Genomic DNA, 13,250 nt, shown 5'->3' on the forward strand with positions numbered 1-13,250 from the left:
TTGAAAGTGCTTTCCCAGGAAACGTGCAAGCAGAAAGGAATGTTGACAAGAAATGGGCAAAACTCTCGGGTGCGATCTACAACTCAGCAGTATTGGCCTACTGAATAAAAGGAAAAGGAAATAAGGACTGGTACGAGCAAAATTTGGAAGAAATGGAACCAGTCACTGAGGCTAAACGGAAAGCCCTGCTTGCTTACAAAAGAAACCCAAATGAAAGAACTCGAGATGATCTACGAAAAGCAAAGAACAGGGCACAGCAAACATCCAGGAGATGCGCAAATAACTACTGGCTGAATTTATGTGCAGGTATACAGAAAGCGGCCGATTCTGGGGATGCTAAGGCAATGTACGATGGTATTAAGAAAGCAATTGGACCAACTGTCAGAAAAACAGCTCCTCTGAAGTACAAGACGGGTGAAGTCATTACTGATGAAGGCAAACAAATGGAACGCTGGGTTGAACACTACCTCGAGTTGTATGCAGCCGAGAATGAAGTTAGCAAGGATGCATGTGACGCCATCAAACAAATGCCAGTTATGGAAGAACTAGATGCAATGCCTACTGTGGAAGAACTTAGTAGAGAAATACACTCCTGGAAATGGAAAAAAGAACACATTGACACCGGTGTGTCAGACCCACCATACTTGCTCCGGACACTGCGAGAGGGCTGTACAAGCAATGATCACACGCACGGCACAGCGGACACACCAGGAACCGCGGTGTTGGTCGTCGAATGGCGCTAGCTGCGCAGCATTTGTGCACCGCCGCCGTCAGTGTCAGCCAGTTTGCCGTGGCATACGGAGCTCCATCGCAGTCTTTAACACTGGTAGCAAGCCGCGACAGCGTGGACGTGAACCGTATGTGCAGTTGACGGACTTTGAGCGAGGGCGTATAGTGGGCATGCGGGAGGCCGGGTGGACGTACCGCCGAATTGCTCAACACGTGGGGCGTGAGGTCTCCACAGTACATCGATGTTGTCGCCAGTGGTCGGCGGAAGGTGCACGTGCCCGTCGACCTGGGACCGGACCGCAGCGACGCACGGATGCACGCCAAGACCGTAGGATCCTACGCAGTGCCGTAGGGGACCGCACCGCCACTTCCCAGCAAATTAGGGACACTGTTGCTCCTGGGGTATCGGCGAGGACCATTCGCAACCGTCTCCATGACACTGGGCTACGGTCCCGCACACCGTTAGGCCGTCTTCCACTCACGCCCCAACATCGTGCAGCCCGCCTCCAGTGGTGTCGCGACAGGCGTGAATGGAGGGACGAATGGAGACGTGTCGTCTTCAGCGATGAGAGTCGTTTCTGCCTTGGTGCCAATGATGGTCGTATGCGTGTTTGGTGCCGTGCAGGTGAGCGCCACAATCAGGACTGCATACGACCGAGGCACACAGGGCAAACACCCGGCATCATGGTGTGGGGAGCGATCTACTACACTGGCCGTACACCACTGGTGATCGTCGAGGGGACACTGAATAGTGCACGGTACATCCAAACCGTCATCGAACCCATCGTTCTACCATTCCTAGACCGGCAAGGGAACTTGCTGTTCCAACAGGACAATGCACGTCCGCATGTATCCCGTGCCACCCAACGTGCTCTAGAAGGTGTAAGTCAACTACCCTGGCCAGCAAGATCTCCGGATCTGTCCCCCATTGAGCATGTTTGGGACTGGATGAAGCGTCGTCTCACGCGGTCTGCACGTCCAGCACGAACGCTGGTCCAACTGAGGCGCCAGGTGGAAATGGCATGGCAAGTCGTTCCACAGGACTACATCCAGCATCTCTACGATCGTCTCCATGGGAGAATAGCAGCCTGCATTGCTGCGAAAGGTGGATATACACTGTACTAGTGCCGACATTGTGCATGCTCTGTTGCCTGTGTCTATGTGCCTGTGGTTCTGTCAGTGTGATCATGTAATGTATCTGACCCCAGGAATGTGTCAATAAAGTTTCCCCTTCCTGGGACAATGAATTCACGGTGCTCTTATTTCAATTTCCAGGAGTGTAGATTCTCTTGCTAACGGAAAGGCCCCAGGTGAAGATGGGATCCCTGCAGAGGTTATTAAGTATAACAAGTCTGTTCTTCTCAAACATTTATATTCATTCATCACAACCGGCTGGGGAGATGGTTATGTCCCGATGAGTATGCGGAATTCGAGGATAGTTACTCTATATAAACAGAAAGAGAACAGAAGTGACTGTAACAATTACCGAGGCATTTCATTACTAAGTGTAGCCGGGAAAGCTTATGCAAGAGTCATCCTAATGCGATTACAGATCTTAGCTTCCAGAATCTACCCAGAATCTCAGTGTGGCTTCAGGCCCGGCCGATCAACCGTAGATATGATCTTCTCCTTAAGACAGCTACAAGAGAAATGTCGTGAGCAGCAGATGCCACTTTATATTGCTTTCATTGACCTTGTTAAAGCGTTTGGTTTAGTGAGCAGAAATGGGCTTTTCAAACTGTTGCAGAAGATTGGATGCCCACCTAAACTACTGCAGATAATTGTCTCTTTCCATGAGAAAACACAAGCAACAATTTGCTTCAACGGTAAAACATCAGAAGCATTCCCTGTTAATAGCGGTGTGAAACAGGGGTGTGTGTTAGCTCCTACATAATTTGGGATTTTCTTTTCCCTTCTGCTCAGATTTGCCTTTGGAGACTGTGTGGAGGGAGTGTATCTACATACGAGGTCTGATGGAAATCTTTTCAACATTGCTCGCCTCAAGGCCAAGACCACAGTAAATACAGTTGTTATCCGTGAGTTGTTATATGCGGACGATGCAGCTCTAGTAGCGAACACAGAAGATGAGCTGCAGTGTATAATCAACAAATTATCAAATGTCTGTGAAAAGAAACTTCCTGGCAGATTAAAACTGTGTGCCCGACCGAGACTCGAACTCGGGACCTTTGCCTTTCGCGGGCAAGTGCTCTACCAACTGAGCTACCGAAGCACGACTCACTTCCGGTACCCACAGCTTTATTTCTGCCAGTATCTCGTCTCCTACCTTCCAAACTTTACAGAAGCTCTCCTGCGAACCTTGCAGGAGAGCTTCTGTAAAGTTTGGAATGTAGGAGACGAGATACTGGCAGAAGTAAAGCTGTGGGTACCGGGCGTGAGTCGTGCTTCGGTAGCTCAGTTGGTAGAGCACTTGCCCGCGAAAGGCAAAGATCCCGAGTTCGAGTCTCGGTCGGGCACACAGTTTTAATCTGCCAGGAAGTTTCATATCAGCGCACACTCCGCTGCAGAGTGAAAATCTCATTCTTTGCCTGTGAAAAGTTTGGTCTACTCATCAGCCTTCAAAAGACTAAGATCATGGCGCAGAGCACTACCAACCTTCCATCCATTAGCATTGATGGCAATCCTCTGCATATAGTTGATGACTTTACGTACTTGGGATCCACAATATGTTGCAACTTGTCCATGGACACTGAACTTAATCGCAAAAGCATCATCTGTCATGGCTAGATAGGAAAACAGAGTATGGAACAACGGACTGCTTACCACAAAAACTAAATTAAAAGTCTACAACGCTTGTGTTATAAGCACCCTTCTCTATAGCTGTGAGACATGGACAACTCTTTCTAGGCATGAATCTCGACTCAACAGCTTCCACCTCCGCTGTCTTCGGAAGATCCTTCAGGTCTCTTGGAGAGATAGAGTACCCAACACCGAAGTCTTTCATCGTGCAAGCACAACCAGCATCTTTGCGCTACTGAGTCATCGACGTCTAAGATGGTTGGGACATGTCAGGCGCATGGATCCTGAACGGATACCGAAACAGCTGCTGTACGGCGAACTTCAGGAAGGTGTGAGGCCAGTGGGACGACCGCATCTTCGTTTCAAGGATGTCTGCAAGAGAGACCTGACCAAGACCAGAATCAATCCAAGTCGCTGGGAAAGCATTGCAGATGACCGTGTCAAGTGGCGAGTAACTGTGCGCAACGGCGTCAAGCTCTCAGGGGACGAACGCACACAGGGACAAATCAGGAAGAGGACAAAGCGAAGAGACAGAGCGGCTTCTGTTCGAAGTCCCTCAAATTTCACATGTCAAACTGCAGTAGGGATTGCCACTCTCGAGTGGGACTTTTTAACCACAGCAGACGCTGTAGACTCTGAACCAAGCATGCTACACCATCATCCCTCAAGGATGGACGGATGCCATTTAAAGGACCATTTTATGCCGTCCTAGTGTTTGAATAAGGGTTTTCTTTTATATTTTGTGGCTAGAGTTCTTCCATCGTCGCAGACGTGTACGAGAACCATCACTCCGAAGCAACGGCTGCAGTACATACTTAACTAATTGCTTCGGCTTATTAGGGCTATAAAGCCAAACAGCTGTGATCACGTAACTTTTCATTTCACTGAGGTTGCACACCACTATAGGTCATCTTTGAAAAGTAGTGTCTTCTAGAGTCCGATATGTAGACGATGTCAGTCATGTCCTGTTAATTTATATTAGATGGTGTAGCCATAAAAAGGAGGGGATTTGGACAATTGATCACTAATACGCTGCTGGCCATTAAAATTGCTACACGAAGAATAAATGCAGATGATAAACGGGTATTCATTGGAGAAATATATTATACTAGAACTGACATATGATTACATTTTCACGCAATTTGGGTGCATAGATCCTGAGAAATCAGTGCCCAGAACTACCACCTCTGGCCGCAATAACGGCCTTGGTACGCCTGGGCATTGAGTCAAACAGAGCTTGGATGGCACGTACACGTACAGCTACCCATGCAGCTTCAATACGATACCACAGTTCATCAATAGTAGTGAGTGGCGTATTGTGAAGAGCCAGTTCCTCGGCCACCATTGACCAGACGTTTTCAATCGGTGAGAGATCTGGAGAATGTGCTGGCCAGGGCAGCAGTCGAACATTTTCTGTATCCAGAAAGGCCCGTACAGGACCTGCAACAAGCGGTCGTCCATTATCCTGCTGAAATGTAGGGTTTCACAGGGATCGAATGAAGGGTAGAGCCACGGGTCGTAACATATCTGAAATGTAACGTCCACTGTTCAAAGTGCCGTCAATGCGAACAAGAGGTGACCGAGACATGTAACCAATGGCACCATATACCATCACGCCGGGTGATACGACAGTATGCCGAAGACGAACACACGCTTCCAATGTGCGTTCACCGCGATATCGCCAAACACGGATGCGACCATCATGATGCTGTAAACAGAACCTGGATTCATCCGAAAAAATGACGTTTTGCCATTCGTGCACCTAGGTTCGTCGTTGAGTACACCATCGCAGGCGCTCCTGTCGGTGATGCAGCGTCAAGGGGAACCGCAGCCGTGATCTCCGAGCTGATAGTCCATGCTGCTGCAAACGTCGTCGAACTGTTCGTGCAGATGGTTGTTGTCTTGCAAACGTCCCCATCTGTTGACTCAGGAATCGAGACGTGGCTGCACGATTCGTTACAGCCACGCGGATAAGATGCCTGTCATCTCGACTGCTAGTGATACTAGGCCGCTGGGATCCAGCACGGCCTTCCGTATTACCCTCCTGAACCCACCGATTTCATATTCTGCTAACAGTCACTGGATCTCGACCAACGCGAGCAGCAATGTCGCGATTTGATAAACCGCAATCACATTAGGCTACAGTCCGACCTTTATCAAAGTCGGAAACGTGATGGTACGCATTTCTCCTCCTTACACTAGGCATCACAACAACGTTTCACCAGGCAACGCCGGTCAACTGCTGATTGTGTATGAGAAATCAGTTGGAAACTTTCCTCATGTCAGCAGGTTGTAGGTGTTGCCACCGGAGCCAACATTGTGTGAATGCTCCGAAAAGGTAATCATTTGCATATCACAGCATCTTCGTCCTGTCGCTTCTGTAGCACGTCATCTTCGTGGTGTAGGAATTTTAATGGCCAGTAGTGTACAACTCTAAAACTGGCAGAATATTTGCAAAGTGCAACCGATTATTTTTTTTCTTTTTTTCTTTTGAACGGTACGTCGATACCTTTCTCATCCACATATCGATAGCACTTAAGATATATCTTGTCTCATTAAGGATACTGAAATATCGATGTGTCGGATTCCAATATTTTTAAAACTATCAACAATCGTAGTTCGTGGATCCGGCGACGGACGCTTGCTTGGGACTCACAACGCAAGGCTACAAGGAAGGCAGGAGAGTTCGTACGTGACCTCGCAGATGACGGCAAGTAGCCAGTGTTTGGCGCACAGCACGCAGCAGGTGGCAGGCAGGCAGCAAGCAGGCAGCAGATGAGCGGGCCTCCGCCACTGCCCGGCCTTCCGCGCTGCTGGGCAGGTGAGTGGCCGGCGAGCGCTTTTCCCGGCCCGCCGTTCTCATGTAACACCGGAGAAAGCCGCACAATCGCAAAGAAACTGCCCGGCCGCGGTCTGCGACCTCTCTCTCCCGCCCGAGTGAAATCCGACGCTCCTCTCCCACTGGGGCACTCTCCGATCCGTCGTGGGAAAAGCCGTCAAATTACTTCCGCCGATGCCTAGCCAACAATACAGATCTCTCCCTGCGACAGCGACTCAATCAGTCACGGTATAATCTGTCTGTGTGTGTGTGTTTTTTTTTAAATCTTTATTCACTAAAACCTATATTATACATAGTAACCCACCACCAAAACTGTTGTGTTGGCAGAAGAGCCAACAGTGTGTTTCTAGAGGAAGGCCGAAATGCACGCGTTTAATTACACGCTGACTGGCGTGAGGTCTGGAACAGGACAATATCTTGAGAATTGCAAATAAAGTACGTAGTTGATGTAATACTTAACTTTAATCCACAATTGTAGAACATCTCTCGTTACGGTACATGCATCATAATGTGGTGTCACCGCCAGACACCACACTTGCTAGGTGGTAGCTTAAATCGGCCGCGGTCCATTTAGTACATGTCGGACCCGCGTGTCGCCACTGTGTGATCGCAGACCGAGCACCACCACAAGGCAGGTCTCGAGATACGGACGAGCACTCGCCCCAGTTGTACGGACGACATTGCTAGCGACAATACGGACGAAGCCTTCCTCTCATTTGCCTTCTGCTAAGTCCATAGCTACGACCTAGCAAGGCGCCATTAGCCTCACCTAGTTTGAGAGTTATCGTATAAATGTCTCAAGAAGAACGTTGTAAACCAACAAAGAATAAAGTTAAGTATATTCCAAAGCTACGTATTTTCTTGATAGCAGTCATAACGTATCCTGTTCCAGACTTGACGCCAGTCGGCGTGTGTGTACGCGTGCCTTTCGGCTCACTCCTCAGTGTGGCGTAACTAGCTTGTTACGCCACAACACATAATATTAATTATCAATTGAATACGGCGCCTTGCTAGGTCGTAGCAAATGTAGCTGAAGGCTATGCTAACTATCGTCTCGGCAAATGAGAGCGTAGTTGTCAGTGAACCATTGCTATGAACGTCGGCTGTACATCTGGGCGAGTGCTAGTACGTCTCTCTAGACCTGCCGTGTGGAGGCGCTCGGTCTGCTATCACTGACAGTGGCGACACGCGGGTCCGACGTATACTACTGGACCGCGGCCGATTTAAAGGCTACCACCTAGCAAGTGTGGTGTCTGGCGGTGACACCACAAAAACATTTGTGGGTCGAGGTAACATACAAAATGTCATAATTATCAAGCAGCATTTACTAAACTTTTATCTACACTATTGGTCATTAAAATTGCTACACCACGAAGATGACGTGCTACAGACGCGACATTTAACCAACAGGAAGAAGATGCTGTGATTTGAAAATGATTAGCTTTTCATAACATACACACAAGGTTGGCGCCGGTGGCGACACCTACAACGTGCTGACATGAGGAAAATTTCCAACCGATTTCTCGTACACAAACTGCAGTTGACTGGCGTTGCCTGGTGAAACGTTGTTGTGAAGCCTCGTGTAAGCAGGGGAAATGCGTACCATCACGTTTCCGACTTTGATAAACGTCGGACTGTAGCCTAATGTGGTTGCGGTTTATCAAATCGCTACATTGCTGCTCGGGTTGGTCGAGATCCAACGACTGTTAGCAGAATATGAAATCGGTGGGTTCAGGAGGGTAATACGGAAGGCCGTGCTGGATCCCAGCGGCCTAGTATCACTAGCAGTCGAGATGACAGGCATCTTATACGCGTGGCTGTAACGAATCGTGCAGCCACGTCTCGGCCCCTGAGTCAACAGATGGGGACGTTTGCAAGACAACAACCATCTGCACGAACAGTTCGACGACGTTTGCAGCAGCATGGACTATCAGCTCGGAGATCACGGCTGCGGTTCCCCTTGACGCTGCATCACAGACAGGAGCGCCCGCGATGGTGTACTCAACGACGAACCTGGGTGCACGAATGGCAAAACGGCATTTTTTCGGATGAATCCAGGTTTTGATTACAGCATCATGATGGTCGCATCCGTGTTTGGCGATATCGCGGTGAACGCACATTGGAAGCGTGTATTCGTCATCGCCATACTGGCGCATCACCCGGCGTGATGGTATGGGGTGTCATTGGTTACACGTCTCGGTCACCTCTTGTTCGCATTGACGGCAATTTGAACAGTGGACGTTACATTTCAGATGTGTTACGACCCGTGGCTCTACCCTTCATTCGATCCCTGCGAAACCATACATTTCAGCAGGATAATGCAGGACCACATGTTGCAGGTCCTGTACGGGCCTTTCTGGATACAGAAAATGTTCGACTGCTGCCCTGGCCAGCACATTCTCCAGATCTCTCACCAATTGAAAACGTCTGGTCAATGGTGGACGAGCAACTGGCTCGTTTCGATATGGCAGTCACTACTCTTGATGAACTGTGGTATCGTGTTGAAGCTGCATGGGCAGCTGTAACTGTGCACGCCAGCCAAGCTCTGTTTGACTCAATGCCCAGGCATATCAAGGCCGTTATAACGGTCAGAGGTGGTTGCTCTGGATACTGATTTTTCAGGATCTACGGATCCAAACTGCGTGAAAATGTAATCACGGGCCGGTTCTAGTACAATATATCTGTCCAATGAATACCCGTTTATCATCTGCATTTCTTCTTGGTGTAGCAATTTTATTGGCCAGTAGTGTACTTATTGGTAGTATTAACTACAGGATGGAAGGTTAACTACTCTATGGGCATGCCTACTATGTGACCTACTACTTACCAACTACTCTATCTACTCTACTCTACTGTACTAAGCTACATCCTGCATCGTTACAAGTGTGCCAGCAAAAATACAAACCTACTGTGTCTTGGCAGTGCACACCGAGCTAATGCCACTGGGCTTGCCCCTGCCACTGGGCTGGCCTTAATGGAAAATCGCTGCAGGTCTTTTAAGAATAACCTAGAATCTATTTTCTACTAACAAATTTTAACTAGTGAGTCATATCTTACTGGGGGTAAGATAGATACTCCCTATAGGAAAATTAAAGAGACCTTTGGAGAAAGGAGAACCACTTGCAGGAATATCAAGAGCTCACATGGAAACCCAGTCCTAAGCAAACAAGGGAAAGCAGAAAGGTGGAAGGAGTATATAGAGGGTCTATACAGGGGCGATGTACTTGAGGACAATATTATGGAAATAGAAGAGATATAGATGAAGATGAAATGGGAGATATGATACTGCGTGAAGAGTTTGACAGAGCACTGAAAGACCTGAGTCGAAACAAGGACCCTGGAGTAGACAACATTCCATTAGAACTACTGACACCCTTGGGAGAGCCAGTCCTGACAAAACTCTTCCGTCTGGTGAGCAAGATGTATGAGACAGGCGAAATACCCTCAGATTTCAAGAAGAATATAATAATTCCAATTCCAAAGAAAGCAAGTGTTTACAGATGTGAAAATTAGGGAACTATCAGTTTAATAAGTCACAGCTGCAAAATACTAACGCGAATTCTTTACAGACGAATGGAAAAACTGGTAGAAGCCGACCTCGGGGAAGATCAGTTTGGATTCCGTGGAAATGTTGGAAAACGTGAGAAAATACTGACCCTACGACTTACCTTAGAAGAAAGATTAAGGAAACGCAAACCTACGTTTCTACCATTTGTAGACTTAGAGAAACCTTTTGACAATGTTGACTGGAATACTCTCTTTCAAATTCTGAAGGTGGCGGGGGTAAAATATAGGGAGCGAAAGGCTATTTACAACTTGTATAGAAACCAAATGGCAGTTATAAGAGTCGAGGGGCATGAAAGGGAAGCAGTGGTTGGGAAGGGAGTCAGACACGGTTGTAGCCCATCCCCGATGTAACTCAATCTGTATATTGAGCAAGCAGTAAAAGAAACAAACGAAAAGTTCGGAGTAGGTATTAAAATCCACGAAGAAGAAATAAAAACTTTGAGGTTCGCCGATGACATTGTAATTCTGTCAGAGACAGCAAAGGACTTGGAAGAGCAGTTGAACGGAGTGGACAGTGTCTTGAAGGGAGGATATAAGGTGAACATCAACAAAAGCAAAACGAGGATGATGGAATGTAGTCGAATTAAGTCGGGTGATGCTGAGGGAATTAGATTAGGAAATGAGACACTTAAAGTAGTAAAGGAGTTTTCCTATTTGTGGAGCAAAATAATTGTTGATGGTCGAAGTAGAGAGGATATAAAATGTAGACTGGCAATGGCTAGGAAAGCGTTTCTGAAGAAGAGAAATTTGTTAACATCGAGTATAGATTTAAGAGTCAGGAAGTCGTTAGATCACATAACTAATGAGGAGGTATTGAATAGAATTGGAGAGAGGAGGAGTTTTGGCACAACTTGACAAGAAGAAGGGACCCGTTGGTAGGACATGGTCTGAGGCATCAAGGGATCACCAATTTAGTACTGGAGGGCAGCGTGGAGGGTAAAAATCGTAGAGGGAGACCGAGAGATGAATAAACTAAGCAGATTCAGACGCATGTAGGTTGAAGTAGGTACTGGGAGATGAAGAAGCTTGCACAGGACAGAGTAGCACGGAGAGCTGTATCAAACCAGTCTCTGGACTGAAGACCACAACAACAACAACCACGAGTCATAATTGGTTTTCGGTGTCTATAATCGGTAGATTCACACCCTCACCCTAATCCTGAACGCGACGGTTCCGATCGTCACGGCGGTCGGCCAGTACGCGCCCTGGCGGAATGGGATAGGTGTGTGATGTCACTTTATTGCTCATCCGTTACTCTATCTCTCTACGGTATTCTCTCAGGACCTTGGCGGACACCTCGCTGGCTAGTCTGTCGATGATAGTGAATGTAACCGGATTCCTGATTAAATGAAAGGTATCTGTGTTTGGCAGTGAGTTCCTTAAGCCCATGGCAACATCATCGAAAATGGGGCACTCGTAGACCACGTGGTCCGGTGTACCTATCCCAGCACCACAGTCACACGAGGGAGTCACCCTTTTCCGGAAACGGCAAAGATATGCCGGGTATGGGCGATGCCCTGTGAGGAAGTGCTGCAGTCCCTTACTAGGCTGAAAATGCTTCATTCTTAATCCTTCCTGGATGTTTGGTAGTAACTGGTATGTTCTTCTCCTTTTCTTATCCCCATCCCATATCTCTTGCCATAATTCCACTCCCTTTCTTTTGATTGATGGTTTGTCTCCCACTCGAACCCGCATGATATCCTCAGTTTTTTTTAATCTGTCCCCGATTTACCCAGTACCATGCAGCCTGATTTTTACATCTAGGGGACGTAACCCCATGAGAATCAGCAATGCTCCCCCTGGGGATGTACGGTAGGCTCCGACTGAACGAAATAGCATGTTGCGCTGCTTTCTCCTCACGACCACAGCAGGAACGACCCTCGTGAGCCTGTGAGCCCAGACTCCGGACCTGTAGCCCACGATGGAGGCGCGGATTGTATCGTGATACAACTTAATGAGGTTTGGGGGAAGATGAAATCGCCTATGCCCTATCGTAATGAGATTATTTCGGACCTCTAATTCACCTGTGCGTTGTAACTTCAATGTGCCAGGCGAAGCTCCATTTCTCATCTAGTATTACTCCTAGGTATCGTGCCTCTCGACGACGTATTACCGGTGTGCCATCTATCTGGACTGTTGGGTTTCTTGCCAGTTGGCCTTTTAAGAGCAAATAGATTGATTTATTTGGTGCAACTTTTTGTTTGGTCCTGTGGCACCAGTGCGATAATATGGTCATAGTTATTTCTATTTTACTTTCTAATTCCTCTCGGCTACGGCCGCCAGTCAACAGGAGGAGGTCGTCAGCGTAGGCTGTCACCTCTAGCATATCTGCACTGGTCTCCAAGGTGTCAAGGAGAGGCTCCATGTTAATATCCCAAAAGAGTGGCCTCAGGACAGAGCCCTGTGGACACCCCTTCGTTATCTTCTTGTCCTCTCTCCCGCTAGGGGATGATAGCAAGAGGTGTAATGTGTTTATGTAAAAACAGTCATGGGAACCCAAACTAAAAAACTAAACTCCTCCCGAACAGGTCATGAAGGCCCAACGGTACCGACCGGCCGCCGTATCTTCCTCAGACCACAGGCGTCACTGAATGCGGATATGGAGGAGCATCTGGTCAGCACACCGCTCTCCGGGCCGTATGTCAGTTTTCGAGACTGTAGCCTCTACTTCTCAATCAAGTAGCTCCTCAGTTTGCCTCACAAGGGCTGAGTGCACCCCTCTTGCCAACAGCACTCGGCAGACCGGAGGGTACCCATCCAAGTGCCCAGCTCGACAGCGCTTAACTTCGGTGATCTGACGGGAACCGGTATTATCACTGCGGCAAGGCCGTTGGCCATGGAAGCGTACCTGACGTGTTTTACGTATCCACATCTCTATTTAGCCTGCCCAGCTCCGCTCGCGCATACCACGCTTAGGTCGAGTAGTAGCGGGCAGCGGAGTGTATCGGACAACAGCTGTTTCTGAACTCTTGCGCCAGTGGCAGCACCTGTTGCTCCACTGCAGTATAAACTGTGGCGGAACAAGACCACTCACGCTGTTTCGAATCAAAACAACCGTGGATTTCGGAGTGACAACAATTTATCTGTACCTAGTTTCTATTGCGGTACACGAACTTTGGAGTATTGCGTTTTGTTTGCCAGAAAGTAATATTAGATTTTTATTGTATTATTAGATGCAACTGATACCATTACCTACATTGCTGTCTGTGACAATGTCTATACCAGGTAATAATAATGGAATATGAAATTAACGGAAATTTTTGGAAATTTGTGGTAACGTCTTATGGGACCAAACTCTTCAGGTCATCGGTTCCTAAGCTTACGCACTGCTTAATCTAACTTAAACTAACTTACGCTA

The sequence above is a fragment of the Schistocerca americana genome, chromosome 1 (assembly GCF_021461395.2).
Source record: "Schistocerca americana isolate TAMUIC-IGC-003095 chromosome 1, iqSchAmer2.1, whole genome shotgun sequence".
Classification (NCBI taxonomy): Eukaryota; Metazoa; Arthropoda; class Insecta; order Orthoptera; family Acrididae; genus Schistocerca; species Schistocerca americana.